This window comes from Oryctolagus cuniculus, chromosome 6 (genome assembly GCF_964237555.1).
Source record: "Oryctolagus cuniculus chromosome 6, mOryCun1.1, whole genome shotgun sequence".
Classification (NCBI taxonomy): domain Eukaryota; kingdom Metazoa; phylum Chordata; class Mammalia; order Lagomorpha; family Leporidae; genus Oryctolagus; species Oryctolagus cuniculus.
The window spans coordinates 4,854,161-4,877,474 of NC_091437.1; the positions used below are offsets into that span (position 1 = coordinate 4,854,161).

The 23,314-nt window shown below is 52.5% G+C and overlaps 1 protein-coding gene across 2 annotated transcripts in view; it reads left to right on the plus strand.

Annotated features, from left to right (window-relative positions):
• KCNN2 (potassium calcium-activated channel subfamily N member 2) overlaps positions 1-23,314 on the plus strand; it is a 317,533-nt gene that overhangs the window by 110,905 nt on the left and 183,314 nt on the right. The gene's annotated exons all lie outside the window — the stretch shown is intronic.

Below are 23,314 nucleotides of genomic sequence, written 5' to 3' on the forward strand. Positions count from 1 at the left end.
CATGTTAGATCCTGGGTACACAGAGGTCTCCCTAGCCCAAGTGTGAGTGCACAAGGACCATGTTAGATCCTGGGTACACAGAGGTCTCCCTAGCCCAGGTGTGAGTGAGTACACAAGGACCATGTTAGATCCTGGGTACACAGAGGTCTTCCTAGCCCAGGTGTGAGTGAGTACACAAGGACCATGTTAGATCCTGGGTACACAGAGGTCTCCCTAGCCCAAGTGTGAGTGCACAAGGACCATGTTAGATCCTGGGTACACAGAGGTCTCCCTAGCCCAAGTGTGAGTACACAAGGACCATGTTAGATCCTGGGTACACAGAGGTCTTCCTAGCCCAGGTGTGAGTGAGTACACAAGGACCATGTTAGATCCTGGGTACACAGAGGTCTCCCTAGCCCAGGTGTGAGTGCACAAGGACCATGTTAGATCCTGGGTACACAGAGGTCTCCCTAGCCCAAGTGTGAGTGCACAAGGACCATGTTAGATCCTGGGTACACAGTGAGTCTCCCTAGCCCAGGTGTGAGTGCACAAGGACCATGTTAGATCCTGGGTACACAGCAGTCTCCCTAGTCCAGGTGTGAGTACACAAGGACCATGTTAGATCCTGGGTACACAGAGGTCTCCCTAGCCCAAGTGTGAGTGCACAAGGACCATGTTAGATCCTGGGTACACAGAGGTCTCCCTAGCCCAGGTGTGAGTGAGTACACAAGGACCATGTTAGATCCTGGGTACACAGAGGTCTCCCTAGCCCAGGTGTGAGTGAGTACACAAGGACCATGTTAGATCCTGGGTACACAGCAGTCTCCCTAGCCCAGGTGTGAGTGAGTACACAAGGACCATGTTAGATCCTGGGTGCACAGCAGTCTCCCTAGCCCAGGTGTGAGTACACAAGGACCATGGGTACACAGAGGTCTCCCTAGTCCAGGTGTGAGTACACAAGGACCATGTTAGATCCTGGGTACACAGCAGTCTCCCTAGCCCAGGTGTGAGTACACAAGGACCATGTTAGATCCTGGGTACACAGAGGTCTCCCTAGCCCAGGTGTGAGTATACAAGGACCATGGGTACACAGAGTTCTCCCTAGCCCAGGTGTGAGCACAGGAAGTCTAAGTCAGATGCAGAGGACAGAGCTCTCTGAATGAAAGTGAGAGGCAGCTAACGGCAGAGATTTCCAAAAAGCTGCTTTTCTGTTGTCGCGCAGGTTAACCTTTAGAGAGAGCTCCAGTGGAGTCTTTATTTGTTATTTCCTGGAAAATATCCAGTGTGCGACCTTTCCCTGGGGACCACGGAATCAGTTCCTTGGCGAGCTGAGAGATAAGATGCAGAAATTGGATCGGTGGTCTCTGTTGCACTCAGATGCAGTTTTCAAAGAGCAGGGACTCAGGCTGTCCCCCAGGGGCCTGCTGTGTAGGCAGAGTTCCACCACCCCAGGCCTGGGGGCGTGAGGTCCAGGGGCAGACGGCCTTGTTTAGGGGCCACTGTCTGCTCGCAGTGCCGGGCTGCGACGCCTGGGCACACCAAGTACCCACCGCGCTCCCTGCAGCCTTGTCTGCGCTGTACTTGTGGTTTGGGCCGGATGCTCAGGTCTCTGTCATCTCCTTTCTATTCTGCCCCTCGCTCCTGGTGGTGTGGCGTGCCCAGTGTGGCTCCCTTTCCGAAACAGCAGCAGATTTAATGTGCGCGGTGATTGTGGTCGGGACAGGTCTACAGATTGCCTCCAGAGCAGTGCCATCGCGCAGGGAAGAGGCCAGGGCTGAGCAGGCACGCTCTGCGGGGTGTGATCCTGGTGACTCAGTCGGCGCCAGCGCCTCTTGGAAGGAGCCCCTTCCTGGTGTGGGCGTGCAGCTGACAGGCGCGTTGGGAACTTGGCTCTGTGAGAGCAGCAGAGAAAATAAGAAACCCAGTGATGTAGGAAATGTCTATGGTGGGGGCCACGTGTCAGCTGCCAGCTAACAGAGCCACCCAGGTCTTCCAGAAGCAGGAGAGGCTAAGCTACCTGGATGAGATTTTGTTTCTGGACCTTGTTTTAGTGGGGCAGAGCGGATCTGGGACGAGGCTGTGTGGCTTCCTCCTGCTAGGCGTTGCCTTGGGAAAGGAGCAGCCTGGGTTGCTTTGGCGCTGGGCACCTGGGCCCTGGTTGCTCGCGTTGCTTTGTGAACCGGGGCCCTAGAGCTCCATCAGCGAAGTGCCTCTGCAGGTTCTCCTGCGAGGCTTCAGTGTCTCCCGTTTACATTCCTGGTTTTCCAGAGGGAGTCCCCGAGAACTTCATCTGATATCACGGGGGTCCTTGAACCATCAGCTGCACACACCAAACCCCAGCAAACACAGGAGGTACTGGAGAGCTAATGAGAATCTAAAATCTTTGAAGTATTAAACTGAGATGGTTTTATGCTTGAATCCTAAGCACTAAAAAACATTATCTATATTACTGATACAATCCGAGGATTAGAAAAAAATCAAAACCTGTTTAATTCATTTTAAAAAATCAGCATAACTTTAGTGTAAAAACCTTATAGGAATAATACTCCTTGAGAAAACTGAGGACCTTTTTCATTAATGAATGTTTTTGAAGCATTTTTGAAATTTTCACTTGAAAAGCAGAGATACAGAGAGAAAGAGAGAGATCTTCCAGCTGCTGTTTAATCTCCAGATGCCCACAACCGCCAGCGCTGAAGCCAGGCGACAGGAACTCTGTGCAGTCTCCCATGTGGGCGGCGGGTCAGGTGCTGTGCCTCCCGGGCGTGCATTAGGAAGCTGGGCTGGAAGCGGGGGAGTCGGACTCGCACCAAGCACACCGATACCGGCTGCCGGCTCCCGAGCTGTGCCTCGGCTGCTACGCCAAATGCCTGTCCTTCATTTATGAATAGTGATAGGAAAATGCAAAAGAAAATGTCAGCTAATCCAGCGTAGCCAGACGGAAAAAGAATGAGAACCTGTGAGGGGGTGGAACTTACTCAGAAATGCACGCATCATTCAGTTTAAGAAATTCTACACAAGTATGTTGCGTCAGAACTGAGAATTACAGAGATTTAATTACGTGGTAAGATGTCAGACAGGCACTGATGAAATTCATTGGTCATTCCTCGTAAAATTTACACAATATCAATACAAGGAATTTCTTAGACATGTTAAGACTATATGAATATGGGCCAGCACTGTGGCATAGTAGGTTAAGCCTCTGCCTACCATATGGACGCTGGTTCGAGTCCCGGCTGCCCCACTTCTGATTCAGCTCTCTGCTGTGGCCTGGGAAAGCAGTAGAAGATGGCTCAAGTGCTTGGGCCCCTGCACCTGCATGGGAGACCCAGAAGAAGCTCCTGGCTCTTGGCTTCGGATCAGCTCAGCTCCAGCCATTGTGGCCATTTGGGGAGTGAACCAGCAGATGAAAGACGTCTCTCTGCGTCTCTCCCTTTTTCTGTAACTCTGCTTCTCAAATAAACAAATAAGTCTTTTTTAAAAACCTGTATGAATAGCTAATGTTGTACTCTAGAAAGAAAACTAAAATCATTTTAAATAAAGTAAATTAAGTAATAATACAAATGCTTGTAATTGTGACTGCTATTATTCAACAGTATTTTGAAGATTTTAGCTAATGTAATTAGACAAATATTTTTATGAGTTCCTGAAAACTCAGTATAAATATTTGGAAAGAATAAAAAATAGCTGCCTGCTGCTAATGTAATTATGCCTGTAATCTCAAGAGGCCTTATTAATAATTGTTAGGCTGATTAAGGTAATGGGTAAAATGCCTGAATAACAAGGGCAAAAGTTAATAGCTTTTGTACAAGCGATCGCTGTTTAGCTAGGAGGAGCGCTTGTAGTGAGAGGGAATTGTGAATTTATCTGTACGTATCTTAATCCACAGAAAGCAAACCATAAGACACCTGGGTATAGAAGATAATTGATTATTTCAGTAAATATTTTAAGTCAATTTGGAAATATTTATAAAAATACTTGGGTAAAACTTGAATGAATAGTGACTGTCTAGATAAAAAATATAATATAAAAATTGCAGTTGTCTCAGTGTGTTGTGGAACTGAGTGGAGTTGGACTCAGTTTCCATAGATTTCTTTTTGAATAGGTAAAACATTATTTTAGATAATTCATATAGTAGGATACATGTTTGATAACAGTTAGAACATCTTGAATAAATAACGAAGATGGCCAAGCCTTAACAAAAATTAAAAAACAACAAAGTGAGGATAATCAAAGCATAGTTTTTACTTTCACAAATAAGTAGACTTGTGTAACCTAAAATATTCCCAAAGAGACTCAAATAAGCACAATGAGTTGGTAGACAACAGGGTGAACTTTTACTTCAGTGGCTGTGGTGCGCCTCGTTTAGTCCACGTTGTCTTGTGGAAGAGAAGAAGCTTAAGGACCTTGTCTTGCACAGTGTACTCTGTATCCAGTATTCAAGGGTAGACAGTGCGAGTGTGAGGAGAGGACTGACCACAGTATTCGCTTATCTTGGGAGTATAGGACACTGCCACAGTTAGACACGGCTCCCGGGAGACTAACAGATGCCCGCGTTGGACTATTAATCTTTAAGGCACACGGAGCTGTTTAGAGCCATGAAGTGTGTGAGAATGAGGAATTTCAGGTTTCACCTGCAGTTGCCTGGCAGGGCCAGCCCCATTCATTTTGTGGGCCTCCTATGGCTGGTAGCGGGTGCTGTCCACCCCTGGGAGAGGGTGCCCGTGTTTTCTCCTGCTGTTGCCTGAGGCCCAATCCCCAGGTGATGAAGTAGAGAGCGTTAGGTCACATATGTGAGTGAATACAGTGGGGTGCAGAAGGGGCGCCTGCGCTTAGGGAACCTGAATTTTTGTAGTGGACTGTAGGCACGTGAAGCTGCTCAGGAGAGGTGAAGTCCGGAGAGCCGTGCAGGGCTGCCTCCAGCAGCAGCCCCAAGTCAAAGGCAAGATAGTGAACATCCTCCAAATCTTCGCACACCCGTGATGGACTGAACGTGCTATGCGTGTGTGGTAATGCATCCTTGACAAGGGGATGCACGGCGAACCGTGCGAGCAGGCAGCTGCACCGTGTAGACATCCTGCAGGCAGCTGCACCGTGTAGACATCCTGCAGTGTACCTGCACGCTACGGCGGCGGTGGTGTCACTGCAGACGTCGGGCACTGCCACTCGGTATTGGTCCACAGCTGACCAACACATCGTGTGTGATGAGCCGCCGAGTGAACATGTTGTTGGCCACCGGGCGTCCTGTGTTGGTGGAAAGCACTCTGCAACCTCTGTCTTCCACCAGTGCACATCACAGTGCAGAGTCCCCAAGGTACAGGACCGCTGGAGGAAGGACTCAGCCGTGGTAACTGCAGGAGAGTAGCTAGCGCAGATGTTGTCCGTAAGGGACCCCTGGTCAACCTAACCTCCTGATGGCCACCGACACACAGAGGCACATGGCGGTGCTCCTGAGTGACAGGGCCCCTCCGCTCCACGAGGAAAAGGCAGGTGTTAAAGGAGCTCCAGTCCTGTCCGGTTACGGTTACAGATTCCTGAATTTCCTGAGAACAAGACGGGGAAGGTAAAGTGATGGCTGCAGGTGGTAACCAGACTCCCAAGCGTGGCAGCAGCAGAATTTGTGGGCCTAACAGCAAGACAGATTGTTTTCCTTGCTGTGTTTGCTTTTTCGAGAGAGAGAGAGGAGGGCGCCTGAACTTCTCTTGACACCAGTCCAGCTGTGGTTCCTGCTGACGTTGGTGACGACGGCGGCAGCCTGTTGCCTTTGTGTTCCTGTCTTTGATTCATGGTGCTGTCCGAGGCTTCCCCCGTGGAGCCCAGTGTGCAGGTTATGGGTCTCCAGAGTCATACATTTAAGTTCATTTTCTTGTTGGTTTTGCTTTAAAATGGGGCTTTTGTTTTGGAGCTCCCAGAATTGCTGAATTATTCTCTAACTCAGTGATAACTATGCAGGTGGAACCTTCTAGAAAATAAAGCAAAGAAAAATGTTAATGGATGTCAGACTACTGAGCATAAAAGCCAAGAAATAATGGGTTTATAATGCATTAACCATTAAAAAAAGAATTGCCAATTAAAGTGCTCAGCCATTTGCAAACAAATTCGTCAGACAAAAGCCGATACTGATGAAATATTTAAATCCTTAGAATAATGAAAGAAGATTAAGGTGTCAAAGTTGATGAAAACAAATGTCTCGTAGCCAAAGCAGGAAAATTGTCTTCCTTCATCATCAACTCCAATGCTGAGGGTGCTGTGGCCTGGTGCTGTGCAGGTGGCGTGGTGGCAGGAAGGGGGTGTCTGCTCCGTCCCGGGATGGCCCACGTGTCTGCAGACCTGTGGACTGCCGGCGGACTGGGCACGTGAGAGACACCTTGCGTTTGTGCAGCTGTTCACACTTGGCCAGTTGCCGTCACACACGTTCTTCGCTTGATCTTTTCAAGATGGTGATGCTAAAGTTCCGAGCAGGAAGCCGGGTTGCCCAGGTTACACCGCAGCGCTGTCAGACGTCGATTTCTGATTTCCTGCACAGCATGCCTCCACCGCGGCTAACTGCTTCTTGGGGTGGGGGTGGGGTCTGTGAGCCGCTTGCCTGCCTGCGAAGCGAAATAGAATCAGTCCCCTAGACAGATTCCATTGTTGTTCCTCAAATAGGGAAGTAAGGAGAAGCAGAGACAGCTGCCTGCGGTGATCTGGTCCGGCCCTCACTGTTTCACAAGATGAGGGGAGCAAGGTTCGGGAAGGCTGAGCAACGTCCCCAGGGCCGTGAGCCAAGTGGGCAGCAGTGGGCAGTCACTGGCGCTGCCTCGGGTACAAGCCAGCTTGGCTGCGCCGCCTCTGCCTCGTGCATCAGCCTGCCTGCTCTGGGCACCTCTGCCAGGACTCACAGCGGTGCACACTCAGGGTCAGCTCAGTCACCAGGCACCTCTGCCAGGACTCACAGGGGTGCACGCTCAGGGTCAGCTCAGTCACCAGGCCTCAGCTCTTCAGGGCAGTTGGGCCAGAGGCAGAGTCTCCAGGGTGGAATTTAATTCTCGGGTGTTCAGGTGCAGCCCAGCGTCAGCGAGTGGGGCTCTGTTTTCCTCTGATCTAAGTCGGGTTGCTTCTGGCCTGGATTCTTCCTTGAGGACTGCTGAGTGACTGTGTCTATAGTGTTGCCTTGGTTTCTCAGCCCGTTCTCCGTCCCTGTAGCGAATGGCTGGGGCTGGTATTTAGCGCTGAGGAAAGAGGTTTGTTTCTCTCGCATTTGTGTGGAGCTGGGTGCCTAGCACCAGGCATGGTGTACAGCGGTCGGGGCTGAGTGGGAGTGAAAGCAATCGCGTGGCAGGACAGGAAGCCAGGGCAGAGCAGGGGCCACTCTCGCTCCTTTTGTGAGAACCCACGGGGTCCATGAGAACTCGGGGCCTCCCCCCAGGCCCCACCTCCTAAGGGTCCCACCTCCCAAGCCTCCAGCGTGAGCCCTTGGGGCACAGACCTCAGGCAAAGCGTGGCACTCAGTGAGCAGGCAGGTGCTGTTTTGAGATAAAAGTGCATCTTATCCTGAGTGTTTCATTCCTTTGTGACCACAGGCATACCAGATACATGTAATTTGAGGTCATCATGTTTTATTTGGCAAAATTATTTGTGACTGTGCCAGGAAGCAAGAATAGTGTAAACTTTTAGGGAGAAAAATCTTGTGTCTTTGGAATTTTAGAAAAGAAGCATAATCCAGAGATTGCTGCTCTTCTATCATGATGTTGTGTTTTGGCCTGTGAACCGAATTGCTTACAGAATACAGTGATTAATCCATCGTGAAACCTGGGAAGCCATGTCATCAGTAGTTGTGCCAAGTTCAATGAACATATAAAAGTAAAAATGTAATATTGCGTCATACCATTGAGTCTTTTTTTTTTTTTTTTTTTTTTTTTTTTAACAGGCAGAGTTAGACAGTGAGAGAGAGAGACAGAGAGAAAGGTCTTCCTTTTCCATTGGTTCACCCTCCAATGGCCACTGCGGCCAGGGTACCACGCTGATCCGAAGCCAGGAGCCAGGTGCTTCTCCTGGTCTCCCATGGGGTGCAGGGCCCAAGCACTTGGGCCATCTTCCACTGCCTTCCCAGGCCACAGCTGGACTGGAAGAGGAGCAACAGGGACAGAACTGGTGCCCAAACCAGGACTAGAACCTGGAATACCGGTGCCACAGGCAGAGGATTAGTCTATTGAGCCATGGAGCTGGCCCACACCACTGAGTCTTACTGCACACTTACTCTGAGGGTGATTAAACAAGTAGTTGTGGTTGTCATAATCCTAAGGAAATTTCCAAGGCCGGTTGATTTTTACACGTTCATACGAATAACAGTGTTACTCCGATTCCACGCCTAGGCTTCAAAAACTAATGATTTAAATACCTTCCATAATTTAAGAGTGATTTCTGAAGTCTGAATTATTGGAGTGCTTTAAACCAGGAAGGTAGAAGAAGACTCTTCTTTGGGGAACATAAGCTCTGGCCATGGTGAGGTTATTCTGCCCACTGATGAGCAGGATGGATGAGCAGCCGGGCTCAGTGAGCGCGGGCAGGGCTGTGCGGTGATCCTGTCGTGTGCAGTGTCCAGGACTGCCGGCACCTTCCTGTTACCTCCGGGGGGACCGTGATCACCATTTGCCCATAAACAGCCCTACAGTTCCATCTGGGTTAAGAAATCACCATAAAATTGTTAGAGTTGCATCTTTGCTCCATGATTGGCAAGCAAAAGACAGCAAAATGCTAAAAAGGTAGCCGAAGTGTCTTGTTTAGTAATTTCTGGAGATTTTGTAGTGAATAGCCTAGGATTGAAAAAAGATGTAGGACTCCTTTTTAAATCATATGAAACCGTGAGAGCAACTACAAACAGTAGTTATCTTTCCTACATTTTAGTGGCCTGAACTGGCCACGAGCGTGCTGGGGCACCCCCTCTGGGAGGGGATCCGGGTGACTCCTCGCACCCTCGCGGGGCTTTTGACGCAGCTCCTGTGCTCTTGTCTTTAGGGAGTGTCCGGGGACGCCCACAGCCCTGGGTGAAGGGGAGTGCGGAGCAAGGGGGGAGACTTGGTGGCTGGGGAGCAGGCAGATGGAATCTCAGCGTCCTGTGGCCAGGTGGAGAGGGTGCCGCTGGTCCTACGGGCTCCGTCAAGGGCAGTGTTCCGATTTGGAAAGCACAGGTGGAAGGGGATGGCGCTGTGCGTGTCGTGTGGGTTTTCCTCCGGTCTAAGAAAGGAGGGGCTCTGCATCTCAGCAGACGCAATCCCAGCAGGCCGCAGTTTGCACAGCAAAGTGGTCGGGATAGCCGTCGAGAAAAACTACCACTGGCCTGTGACTTTGGAATAAATTTATTAAAGCTTACTTATATTTTGCTGTCAGACATAACCGTACGGGAAGTTGGAAGATAGTAAAACAGTGGCAACCTTGCAAATTAAAGCCCTTCATTTCCTTCATAAAGACTCAGGGAACAGGGCGACGGCACCTGCCTCCGTCGCACCCCGCGCCTCGCACTGGGCCGTGAGCATCTTTTCCCCGCCCGGAGAAGCCCCTGCTCCTCACCAGCACACAGCAGCTTCCAGCGCTCTCAGTGTCACGGGGTCACTCTGAACCTTCCTCCCTGTGACACTGCTCGGGCTGGTGGCTGCCAGGGCATCTTCACCTCCTCCCGCGTACAGCCACCCTCACCAGGTGCCCGCGAGCCTGGACGCTGTCGTCAGCCCGCAGTGCCCTGTTCTGCCACTCCGTTCCCATTTAGCTTCCAGTGTTGTCACTTTGGTGTGTTGGGTGCATTGCCTTCTGCCGAGTGTTTCCCTCTGGGATGAGCGCTTGTGCGAAGTGTCACACAGGTTTTCCCCGGAGAAGTGTCACACAGGTTTTCCCCTGGAGAAGTGTCACACAGGTTTTCCCCGGAGAAGTGTCACACTGGTTTTGCCCTGGAGAAGTGTCACACGGGTTTTCCCCTGGAGGAGTGTCACACGGGTTTTCCCCTGGAGAAGTGTCACACGGGTTTTCCCCTGGAGAAGTGTCACATGGGTTTTGCCCTGGAGAAGTGTCACACAGGTTTTCCCCGGAGAAGTGTCACACTGGTTTTGCCCTGGAGAAGTGTCACACAGGTTTTCCCTGGAGAAGTGTCACACAGGTTTTCCCTGGAGGAGTGTCACACGGGTTTTCCCCTGGAGAAGTGTCACACGGGTTTTCCCTGGAGAAGTGTCACACGGGTTTTGCCCTGGAGAAGTGTCACACGGGTTTTCCCCTGGAGACGCGCAGGCAGCACGGCCCCAGGTTTTGCTGTTTGTGACCTGAGCGGCAGCTGTGCAGTGACAGACTCTGGGAGAGGACGTCTGAACGTGGACAGCAGAGCCAGCAGCACGCTCGGCTCTCACTGCAGCCTTTACCAGAACTTTCCCCGGGTATCTGAAATCTCGGCTTGTGTTTGGGGCTGGTGTGTGTTAGCTGAGTCCCGATCACTGAAATTCATGGAGGAGGAGCCTGCTGGTGTTACCCTCCCATGATGATAAAATACTCCGGGATGGAGCAGGACGCCAGGAAGCAAAGAATCATAGCGCAGCAGGGCGCAGAGTGGACCCCCATGTGACCTGCAGAAGAAGCAGGGAGGTGACACTGCTTCGGGGCAGGGCACAGGGTCAGCAGGGAGCCTGGAGAGGACGCGCAGACAGTTGCACACCCCAGCATCCCCTGGGAGGGTAGCATTCGTAGGCACTGGTGAGTTGCTCCCCCAGCAGATCCTAAAATAGTAAGTGGGTGGTGGTCCCTTGTGACTTGAAAGTAAGACCCCACAGCGGCAGCTGGGGCTGAGGCCAGAGAAAACTGGCTTCAGGAATTGTGATCCAAGTTTGCATGTCTGCAGGCCTAGCCCAAGAAATGTGATCCCTGGGTCTCTTGCTGTCAGAGTGTGAGGAGGGCAGATGGTGTCTGGTGGAAGTGTGCCCCTTGGAATGATCTCTAGAGAGCCCCGAGGCCTTCACCTCCAGTGAGACTTTGTGACTCGGAGCGTAGGTGACCTGTTGAGGTATCCAGTATCAGAGTAAGCCAGAAACAAGCAGGCTGTGCCGGCAGCTGGAGAGAGATTTGGGGAAGCGGTTTTGCCCGTGGCTGTCTGCAGAGACCTGCCTCCATGCATTCATTATTCTACAGTGGGATTGGAACTAAGCGCCTTTGAGTCTTCACACAGTGGTTGAAGTATTGGTAGTGTGCAATATTCACGCGTGGGTAGTGAGAGGTTTTGTGAAGTAACACAGGCCCTTGTGTAGCTGTGGCTGCCGTGTCTCTGGTTCTAAGCTGTCCGGGGACTTACAGAGTCCATGGAAAACGGAATTAAAAGGTAGGTGTTAAGTTATGAAATACATGCATATGAGAGGCCTTTAAAAAGTACATGAAAAATTTTGCCTACTAGGAAGAAACCATGCATGGATTTCAAATCTTCACACCAAGGCTAACTTATCTTTTCATTCCATTTCCCCAGGAACCTTTTGAAGTTCCTTATCTTTCCTAAACCTTCCCTTCTAGTACTAACATTTATACACCTTTTTTTTAAAAAAGATTTATTTATTTATTTGAAAGTCAGAGATACACAGAGAGGAGAGGCAGAGAGAGAGAGAGAGGTCTTCCATCTGCTGGTTCACTCCCCAGTTGGCCGCAAAGGCTGGAGCGCCGCTGATCCGAAGTCAGGAGCCAGGAGCCTCCTCCGGGTCTCCCACACACGTACAGGGGTCCAAGGATTTGAGCCGTCCTCCACTGCCCTCCCAGGTTATAGCAGAGAGCTGGATCGGAAGTGGAACTGCCGGGACTCGATCCCGCGACCACATGGGATGCCGGCACGCGGTGGCCTTACCCACTACGCCACAGCGCTGGCCCATGTCGAGGTAGATTAGTCCTTTTGCCCAGGAGCAAGCCTGGCCAGGCTGGATTCTCTGTGTCCTTTTAGGCTGGGCCAAAGGGAACAGGGACAGCGCGGGCTCTGAGCTTTGCTTCTGGCGGGGCGGAGGGTGCTCGGAGAGTTCCGGCAAGGCTAGTGGGTGAGGCTGGCTGCGTCTGCTGTGGTGGGGCAGCTGAGCTAAGCAGGAGGCAGCTGGGGAAAGCCCAGGGGAGAGAAAGCAGCCTGCAGGTGCCTGGTGCCAATCAGGCTTCGCTCCAGCCGTTGTGCGAGCCATTCCCAGCAGGGCGGGGGCTGGGGAAGGCTGCCTCAGGGCACAGTGGTAACTCAGCCCGGGGGGAAAAGTCCCGGATGCCTGCAGGCAGGTGCTCAGTGTCAGGGTGCCTTAGTGCCACCACCCCAGCCTGCGCGCCATGCAGCCCCGCACCCAGACTCTGTCTCGGGTCATGGTTCACGTCCCAGTATTGGCACAGCAGCTGCCAAAACACCTGTGCGTCTGTCCTCCACCCTCATGGCAGCAAAAGGCTCAGAGGCAGAGCCTAAAACACAGTCTTCCCTCTGTGGGGTTCCATGCTTCCTGCTGGCCACGGTGCTAATTTGCGTGTTTTGAAATCGTAGCGCTTGGTCTTTGGAGCGGAAAAGCGTGCTGGGGTCAGCGGACTGTGATCCAGTGGGGAGATCCGTCTCTGTAATGATAGAACCATGTTTTCTGTAAGTTCCTCCACAAATACCCGATTTCTGGGCCCTGCACTACACCTGCGGAATTGGAAGCAGACTTTATTTTTCACAGGGATTGCGAGGGACCCTTGCGAATTTGCGCACCCTGGGTCACTTGGCCAGGAGCTGGGGATTGATGCTGGAGGCCAGGGAAGCCCCTCGTGGCCCAGCTGGTATAAGAATGGCAGCTCCGATGCCGTTGTTGATGCTGCCTGTATTTCCAGTCAACAAAGGATAGTCCAGTCTCAGGAACTGTCTGCAAAGTGTAGCTGGCTCCCCTGACGGCAGTGACAGCAGCCTCGTGCAAGCTGGGAGGGCTCAGGGCACCCAGCTCGGTCCTGGGAGCTGGCTGTGGTTCCGTTAGGATACTGGCTGTGCCATTCATGATCAGGCTCTGGACAGCTGATGGTGACTCACTCCCCTCGTCTGCAAGTCAGAGGTAGCAAACAGCACCGACTTCTGTGACAGTGTTCCGAGTTGCTGTTTCTCACGTGTGAACATTTAGCAAGGTATTTCAGCATCTCTGGAATCAGAATATAGAACCGCGGACATTTCATGGTATAACCCATGGTGCGTTTTCCCCATAGAAGTATAATAATGCTTCTTAGGGCCACCACTGTGGTGCAGCAGGTTAAAGCCAGGGCCTGTTTCAAGTCCTGGCTGCTCCACTTCCAATCCAGCTCCCTACTAATGGGTCTGGGAAAGCAGTGGAAGATGGCCCAAGTCCTTGGGCCCCTGCACCCACGTGGGAGACCCAGAAGAAGCTCCTGGCTCCAGCCTGGCCCAGTCCTGGCTATTGAGGCCATCTGGCGAATGAATCAGCAGATGGAAGTGTGCTCACTCTCTCTCCCTTTCTCTCTCTCTCTCTCTCTCTCTCTCTCTCTGTGTGTGTGTGTAACTGTGCCTTTCAAATAAATAAATCTTTAAAAAAACGGTAAGGCTTCTTACAATCAAGGCTAGCTGACATTCACTGGTCACAGTAATTTATTTATTTATTTATTTTTGATAGGCAGAGTGGACAGTGAGAGAGAGAGACAGAGAGAAAGGTCTTCCTTTGCTGTTGGTTCACCCTCCAATGGCCGCCGCGGCCAGCGCACCACGCTGATCCGAAGGCAGGAGCCAGGTACTTATCCTGGTCTCCTATGGGGTGCAGGGCCCAAGCACTTGGGCCATCCTCCACTGCACTCCCGGGCCACAGCAGAGAGCTGGCCTGGAAGAGGGGCAACCGGGACAGAATCCGGCGCCCCGACCGGGACTAGAACCTGGTGTGCTGGCGCCGCAAGGCGGAGGATTAGCCTAGTGAGCCACAACGCCGGCCAGTAATTTATTTTTAATGCACAGAAATCACTAACACAGTGGGACATGTGGCATGCATGCAGAGGGTGGCTACCTTGGTTTCAGTTTTTTTCTCAGGGGTGGGATTGTGTTCCGGGCGCATCTCTGGATGTGCTCATTTTACCACTTCCCAGCTTAACTGGAAGGTCCCCTGGTGCATCTCAGTACAGTTGTTCTCAGAAGTAGATGTGAATCCTGTTAATGCTGTCCGCGGGGACGCCGGGCCTCCCCTGCTGCTTTCTGTCCTGACTCAGCAGCGCTGACTCAAGAGTCCTGACTCAGCAGCTGTGACTCAACACTACTGACTCAGCAGAGCTGTGCTCCCTGCCCCCCTCCACGTCCAGGCTGTCCAGGACTCCCTCACCTTCTGGATGGGCCGTGGTGCTCGCCGGGCAGCTGTCTATCTGTCCACACCGCCTGGTTTCCTCCTGATTCTTCCAGGATTGGGGAGGTGAGATGAGTGCTAGGAGCTTGGGATGGGTCTGATCGCATCAGGCATAGTTTGGCCGCGGTTGTGTTACCTCCGTGGTTGAAGGAGACTGGTGGTCCTGGGCAGAGCATTGAGCAGTGTGGGCTTAGCATGGTCCAGTTTATCTCGCTCAGCACTGACAAGGCTACCGGGAAGCTTAGCGCTGGGCGGCACTTCGCCTGCTGTGTGTGAGGACCATGACAATGGAAGGGGAGGTTCCAGGGTCCAGAGAGCACGGAGTCAGAAGGAAGCAGGTGGGAGGAGTTCTCAAGTACTTTTTCTTGAAGATTTTATTTATTTATTTGAAAGGCAGAGTTACTGACAGAGAGAGGGCGAGAGAGAGTGTTCTTCCATCTGCTGGTTCACTCCCCAGATGGCCGAAACGGCCAGAGCTGAGCCGATTTGAAGCCAGGAGCTTCTTCCAGGGCTCCCACGTGCGTGCAGGTGCCCAAGCACCTGGGCCACCTTCTACTGCTTTCCCAGGCCATAGCAGAGAGCTTGGTGAGAAGTGGAGCAGCCTGGACCTGAACCAGCGCCCATATGGGATGCTGGCGTTGCAGGCAGAGGCTTAGCCTACTAAGCCATAGCACTGACCCTTCAAGTTCTTTTTAAAGATTGCATTGCTTTAGAAACGCTAGGCATTGTTTCCTGGCACTGAAGCAAAGCTGAGTGTGCACAGTTTTGTAGTATCAGTTAATAATAGAGAGTAACCAGTTTAAGCACAGAGAGGAGACATGCTCGCTGAAATTATCACGTGAACGTCCAACCATAGTGAGAGCCGTTGTGCGTACCCAAGGCAAGCGTTTCCGCGGCTTTGCTGGCTCTGTTTGGTTGTAACGCGCATAGGCGGGACAGATTCACTTAAATTGCGTCCATTAACCTGCCAGCCACAAAGCACTTAGAGAGTCAGGGCATGGAGTGACCGCAGAAGGAGTCTTCAGCCCTTCAGGTGTGGAAGGCAGTGGCTTTACCCACTGTGCCACAGCACCGGCCCCTGAAAGACTTTCTTTTAATATTTCTTCTAGTGAGTTCTTCAAGCTTTTCTCTAAAAAGTCCATTTTTATTTTTGGAAGATATTTTTGCTGTATATAGAATTCTAGATTGATGGTGGTTTTCTTTCATTAAAGTGAAGAAGCCATTCCTTTTTTTTCTGAATTGCATAGTTTTTTTTTTTTTTTTTTTAAGATTTCTTTGTTTGAAAGCGATACACACAGAGAGAAAGAGAGGCAGAGAGAGAGAGAGGTCTTCCATCTGCTGGTTCACTCCCCAGACGGCTGCGATGGATGGAGCTGCATCAATCCGAAGCCAGGAGCCAGGAACTTCTTCCAGGTCTCCCACACGGGTGCTGAGGCCCAAGGACTTGGGACATCCTCTAGTGCTTTCCCAGGCCACAGCAGAGAGCTGGATTGGAAGTGGAGCAGCCGGGTCTTAAGCCGGCACCCATACGGATGCCGGCACTGCAGGTGGCAGCTTTACTCTCTACGCCACAGCACCGGCCTTGATGCCTGCGTTGTGTTCACATCCTTCTGTGGACGTGGTTTCTCCCACGCGTGTGGCCACGTGCACCTGTCGGTGTGGCCGCTGAGGACGGGCTGAGGAAGTTTGGCAAGAGGAGCCCGACAGCTCCCTGGTTTTGCCCAGCGCAGTGCGAGTGCCTTTCATCCCACGAGTGAAGGAAGACCGTGTTCTCATCTGATGAACATGTTTCTGGGAAAAAATATGAAAATATAATTCAGGGTTTTGCCATAAACTGTTTAGAAGACCCTATGTCCTAATGGAAAGCAACACAGAAAAGATATAAAGTGTAAAAATATGCTATTTCTCTGTGTTCTTTAAGCTTTTAAATAAGCAAATTATTATAAACGACCTTTAAACGTTCCTACATAAAGGGAAACAGATCTCACAGGGTGCAGTGTTGGACCCTGTACGCGCGCAGGTCAGGAGTGTTTATTTTCCTGATGAGGAGATCGTAGGGACAGATACCAGCTTCTGTGAAGGGACGCGTCGTTGTCATTTCTGTGTAACTGATACTCGGGCAGATGCATCAGAATGTGCCACAGCACACTTATCTACTTTCTGCAGAAAGACCAGGAGCGGTGGTGGAGGGAGCCCGAGCCGCCCCCCGAGAGGGCTCACGGGTGCTGTCACAGCAAGTGTTTCAGGAAGAAGCAGGTTATCCGAGGAAGCATTAGATCTTTCTCACGCTGCAGAGTGAGGTTTTCTGTATCTTTAATGCAGCACTCGGATTATGACGTTGGCCATGCTCATGCCGGAAGCTATTTTCCTCTGCCCTCTGAGGATGTTGCCTGTGCTTTCCTTTGTACCCCCAATCTCCTGAAATTGTAACTTCCATTTTTTTTTTAAAAATGAAATCTGTATTTTTAACTTCAGGAATAATGCACTGGTAATACTTTCAGTTAACACCGGGAAAGCCGTTCACGCAGCATCTGCTCTCGCTGTCCAGCCACTGTCCGTGGCCTTGGCCTACTGTGCAGGTGGGTTTCTGGTGACAGAGCCTGTGGCCGGCCACTCTGACAGCATGGCCTGTCTGGGAGCGAGGCTCATGTGGCCAAGCTCCACAGCAGGGGCTGTGCCTCCTGCTTGCTCTGGGCCTCTCCCACTGCTTGGCAGGAGAGGTGTGGTACAGGGTGGAGGGAGGCAGATGGAGTGGTGTCTGCCATCCCCCTGGGGCTGGGCTCTGGACACCAGGTCGTGTTGGGGACGCTGGGGCCGTGGCCCATGCCGCAGACTGCTGGTGCAAGGAGTTTGGCCGCTCATTAGAAACGGTCGCCATCGGGCTGCTCTAGCGGTGGCAGGTGCTGCTCCGGTTCACTCTCTCACTTAGACTGGCTGTGCCTCCTCCATTGTTTCCTGTTTAAATCCCCAGATGAAAGAGACTTTGGTATAAAATACAAAATACTCTCATTCATCAGAGGCAAGATCAAGGTGGATCTTTTCTGTGTATAAAGTTAAAAATCTACGCGGCCCCTTTTTCCTTCTTGAGAACACAGAGCCCTGGCTTGTGCCCGTGGTGACCCTACTAGATGCAAGGCCAGTCTGGGCAGTGGTAAAGTGGACGCCTGGGGTGTGGGATGGAAGGAGAAAGGCAAGGTGAGAGGGCGGGGGAGCCGGGAAGCTCCTGGGAGAGACGCTGAGTTTAGGGCTGAACACAGAAGCGCGTCCTGCTCTTCAGTAAACTCGTGGTGTACACGTAGGAGAGTCTCTGTGGTGAGCGAGCGTCCCGAGCTCACGGGGTCTGTGCGTTTCCGAGGAGCTAATGAGGTCCCCACTGCCCGGCAGAACCTCGTGCAGGCTGAGGCAGAGTTGGCCCTGGAGGCCCGGCTGAGGAAGGGTGTGGGGCCCGCAAGAGGCCCCGGCGTGCCCCTAAGCTGGAGCTGGCCCAGTGCTGGTGCAGCAGGCTCCCCCAGGCCTGGAAGCTCTCCAGGGGAGGTCAGAGGTCACCCCGTTCCCTCTGCATCAGCTTCTCTCTGCCTTCCTGGATCGCAGTCTCTTCACCGCCCTCATTGCAGCCTTGTTACTTGGTGTTGGCCCCGTGCCAAGCCCTGGGCACTCTGCGTGGCCCTGCCCACACCCGCCCACCCAGGACTGCTCCTCCACGTCTCCCAGAGGCCTGCTGCTGTTTCAGTGCCCTGGAAGCAGCCAGCCTTTCTGCCAAGACGGGGCCCCTTTTTAGCTGTCACTCAGATGTCCCCTTACCTGTTACCTCCTCAAAGACATGTTCCCTGATCACGTGGTGTGGCCCCTCCACTGCTGTGGGCCACTCGGCCTGTGTCACTGTCCGTGTCAGGCTCATTTTCCGACTCACTGATCATCCCTCCATCACACTGGAATAGGCCGGCTGTGACGTACGTCCCTCCCAGGTCACTCACTCCTTCCTATGCGAAACAACAGAGAAGGAGGCCCTGGGAGCAGGGTTGAAAGGAGGTGCACCCGAAAATGGGCGTGGCTGAGGAGTTTCGAGGTGGAGGCCTGGACGGGAACCCTGCAGCAGGTGCACTGCCCCCCCCCGTCCCCTGCCGTTCTATTCATTTATTGCCCATCTGGTGCGTGTCCATCAGTCACTGGCGAAAGGCAGTGTTGGGTTCTTCCCCGGAGCAGCTGAGGGTCCACAGAGGAGAAAGCCACGTGGACGGACCTTGCCAGCCCAGCTCAGCACTGGCGCGGAGCTGCCCGGAACGGCAGCATGGTGCAGTGACAGGGAAGCGTGACCGAAGGAGGCGGAACACGGGAAGCTCGCGACACTGCAGTTATTGCTGGCTTTCCTCGCCCTGCTGTGACAGCCTGGAGAGCAGAGACCTGGACCGCCTTGTCCTGCGCTGACGATGCACCCAGCACAGTCCCTGCAGCGTAGGACTCTATGAATGAGTGATTCTTAGAATGGGAATGATTGCATGGGAGGGAAGAGCAGAGCCCTGTCCCCATGCCCCGGCCTCAGCTTTCCTGAGGACAGTGTAGGGGTCCCTTGTCCCTGTGCTTGGTCTGCCTCCCCTCAGGCTCAGCGGCCCTGTCCGGGCTGCCTGGGTTCTGTCTGCAAAGGGGAGTGGCCAGTCCTCCCCAGTCTGTGGTCCGGGTCTTCTGTAGGGTGAGGGGGAAAGGCAGGAGGAAGGGAACCAGGGTGGCGTCCAGCCTCGCTCTCCACCATGGACCTCCCAGCAAGACAACTCTGCTTCTGGCTCCTAAACTCTGTTTGCAGGGGTCGGAAATTCCAGTGACCAAGTGTGGTGTCCTACGGCAAATCCTCCCTTTTCTGAAGAAGCGTTCATTTGCTAGAATGTGCACCAGGTGACCTACAACATGCGGGTGCTTCAGGAAGTTTTTGGAGAAAGGGGATTTTGAAATCCATAAGCATTTTTTTTCATAATACACATTTTTTCACGAACTTTTTGAAGCCCGTTTGTATGCATGGATTTGAAAACCTTTTGTACCCTAATAAATGTTAGCTTTCAATTCCATTTTCCATGAAGTTTTTGAAGTGCCCTGGTTCTGGTATTGCTGTGGCTAGCCCTTACACACAAAGCATTTTGCTTTGCCTCGCAGAAGCTGGCAGCCCCAAGGGGTGCCTCCCAACAGGGTGTGAGGTGCAGAGCTCCAGGGTGGGGGCACGAAGCTCCCTCGTTCATTCTGAGCCCTCCCAGGGGCCAGCAGGGTGCTCTGCGCTTCTGCTCGCTCAAGGGCACGGCAAGAGCACGCCCCGCCCCCAGCTGCGCTGCTGTTTAATGAGGAAGTGCTGAGGACGCCTCCAATTAGGTGATTATTTTAAGCTCCCAGCCGAAGACGCTGTAATGATCCGTTCCATCTTTCTGGGTGGAAATAGCCCTTCGTTCCCCCAGAGCTTCAGCGTTCCCGACCCACTCACCATTCCTGCAGCTCTCTGCGTTTTTGTCTCACTGGAGACGTGATTATTTACAATACCGTGACCTTTCCCGGGTGAGTTGGTACCATCCTCTCGTGGTCTCTAGTCCCGGTAGCTTTCCCTTGCATGACGCTGGGTTTTACAAGTGGAAAGCTTCAGGTGCGCCACAGGCATCTTGCGTCTCTGCAGGGCAGCGTCCCGTGAGGCCCAAGTGAAGGGCATACGGTCCGGGAGCCTGTGGGCTGGTGCGCAGAAGTGAGCCTTGCTCACCGGACCCAGGGCTGTGGTGCCGCCCAGTGCAGGCCGTGCACACTGCAGCCTGCCAGGGCCTCGCGAGGTCGGTGAGTCTCACCTGCACTGCCCCTTTCAGGAGCAGAGATGCCCACACACCCCCACCCCGACACTGGATTCAAGAGTGTTACTTGTCACCAGCCTCTCTGCTGTCCCCCCGGGCGTCCTTGGACAGCCTTTCCCGCCATCTCGCTGTAGCCGCCGCCTGCCAGGGCAGCACCTGGGGTCTGCTGGCCCCTGCCTGCAAGTCTCCTCCAGCTCGGGAACTGTCCTCGGTCAGGAATTTTCCATTTTGGTTTGAGGACGGACAACATCCCAGGTGATACAAATCAGAGGAAGATGCATCGGAGTTCTCGGGGTGGTGGGGGGGCAGGGCCCTGAGGGCCGACAGGGGCTGGATTTAGAACCCAGCCCTTATGCTTTCTGGAGAAAACAATTTTGCTTCGTGAAGCAGAGTGCAAGTCTTAGTTTGTGTTGTTTTGGAATCCCCTTTGTCTTCTTAGATAAAAATTATTTTATTTTCTCCAAGGTAATGATATCCCCTGAAGAGTGATTAGAGAGTATTTTTCCTTTGAAGGGAAAAATAATTTCATATCCTGTTAATAATTTGCATTAAAGTTGGACTTAATTAAATTGGGTGATTGTAGACAGTTCAGGCGCTTGGGTCTAGAGGTAGAGGTTTTGAGCCAGGCCAATAGTAACTTCCTCTTGGTGTGGGAAGGGTGCTTCTTTGTTCTCCAGAATCTTTTGTGACCTTCATTTATGTCCAGCAGGTGGGACGCGGTTTGCAGGGAGCTGCCTGCCTCCTGGCTTTGCCAAAACACGGCAGATGCCACTGCCTCGGACCCTATCACATCCTTCCTCCCCTAGGCAGCCCAGGTCCCCGGGCTTGTCCTGAAATGCACCCAGGGAACACCAGGAGTTCACCGATCATGACTGCCCTCTAAATCAAAGCAGAGGCAAACCCAAGGGTGATGGGCAAACGGCGGCCAGTCCAGTGCTGTGAGCGTCCTCTCTGCCCTCATACCTCTCTTTACCAATGCACATTTTTCTCGTTATCATCGTTTCAACAATTTCTACAACCAGTTCAAGTTCTGTGTTTCTAAGTTTATCTTTGTTTTAAATGGGAGCAGGAAACCCAGCCTGCAAAGGTGCCGGGCTCTCAGTGGGCACGGCTGTGGCTGGGCTTCGGTTTCTACAGCTGGTACTTGCACAATTACTGTGCAGGCTGCTGTGGGCAGAGACCCCCTCCTGTCACCTTCCCAAAGGAGGCGTCAGAGCTTGTGCAGCTGATTTAGAACCAGCATGCAGAAGAAGCAGGTGATGACCCCTGGTGCCGCCTGGGGAGCTGGGACTTAGCAGACAAGAAGCCCCCTCCAGGAGCTGGGGCACAGGTCTCTGTTTCTCTGCAGGTGATCTGGGCCCCGTGGGATTAACCAAGGTGAGACAAAAGACTGCTTTTTAAAAATTGTTGCAGCTGTTTTTTAAAAAAATATTTATTTATTTGAGAGGTAGAGTTATAGACAGTGAAAGGGAGAGACAGAGAGAAAGGTCTTCCTTCCACTGGTTCACTCCCCAGTGGGCTGCAATGGCCAGAGCTGAGCCGATCCAAAGCCAGGAGCCAGGAGCTTCTTCCAGGTCTCCCACGTGGGTGCAGGGACTCAAGGACTTGGACCATCTTCTACTGCTTTCCCAGGCCATAGGAGAGAGGTGGGTTGGAAGAGGAGCAGCCAAGACTAGAACCAGCGTCCATATGGGATGGCGGCTCTGCAGGCGGAGGATTAACCTACTGCGCCACTGCATCGGCCCCTATAGTCGCCTTTCTTAATGTCTGAACTAACCCTGTGCCCCCAGCCCAATGCGTGGGCTTTCCTGAAGTAAACACTGCACAGGAGGACTCTGAAGCCCTGAGCTCGGACCTCACCTCCCTGGTGATCGACAGAGTCCCAGGTTTTCCCTCGGAAGCCCCAACTCCTGTTTCCAAGGGGAGGAGGCTACAGACCACCTCTGGCTCTGCCGGGTACTGTCTGACCACCCCCGCGGACGCCTGTGCTGCCATGGCCGCACCATCACAGGTCCTGTCAGGAGCCCACCGTGTCTGTCCCGAAGCTGCAGGGTCTGGCTCTTACCTCCCAGTAAGTTCTGCCCCTCAGACGGGAGAGTAGGAGTGGGAAAATCTTGACTGTTTCAGGTCTTCCTTTAGTCATGGTCAAAGTGACGGTTCTTAATATTTAACCAATGTAGAGTCAAGATTCAGAAAAATGCCCCACGTCAACTTAAGGAAGGACAAGTCAGCGACATTGAGGACCACTGCACGGAATCAGAACAGCGCATGTGAAAGGTGTTGTCTCATCACAGTCCCCGTTGCCCGCGTAGCCAGCTGTAGGCTGTTGATGAAGCACGGCCGTCTACCAGGAATTAGATGGCACGTCCTTGTCCTAATATTTGCAGTTTCTGTTGTCTGGGAAAGTGCCTGCTCCAGATGGTTAATTTCTGCTGGGACAGGAAGCATTTCATAGTGACTGCTGCTTCTGTGAGGAGCAGTGACGGTCACGTGAGCTCGTGTGTGAACGGGGAGGCGCTGTGGGCACTCGAAGCCAGCCAGCCTGGGTAGCGCGGTTGGCTTAGCCCTGGGACGTCCTGAGAGCGTGGATCGCAGTGCGACAGCGACACCAGATTAGGGTGAGAGCATGCTAGCTCCCTGCAACATCTGCTTTGTCTGGCATCTTCTTAGGGTTCTTGCTCCTTATTAATGCTTTTGAAACCAATGAGAGAAAGAAGTTGATACGGATCAAACAAGCACAGTGAGACTCAGAAAGGATTACATTGTCATCGTAAATTGTTGTGCTTCCTTTATTTGAAATTTGGTGATTTATGTTTGACATACCAGCTGATTCCATCATCAGAGGACTTTGTAACAACTTATTAAGTAAATAAATTGCACAGAGAGTGTAAAAACTTGAGAAACGCAAACACAAAAGGGTAGAAACGTGGAGTCGTCCGTCCCTGGGATGTTCTCTCTTTCGGAAGTTTAACGGCTGCCATGGTAGCAGGGTTTTAATCTTGGTCATCTGTCGTGTGCCGTGGTCTTTGTTTTACTGCTTTCCTCCTGTGGGCTGCCTGCACAGTGCGCGTGACCTGTGACAGTGCCACGTCTCCTAGCCAGTGCACAGGGCTGGCCCAGGGCCTGGGTTTCTGGATCCCGGTACTCATCTCCCATGCTCTGTGAACTTGGAAAAGCTGCTTTTCCCGCCTGTCCCAGCTGGGT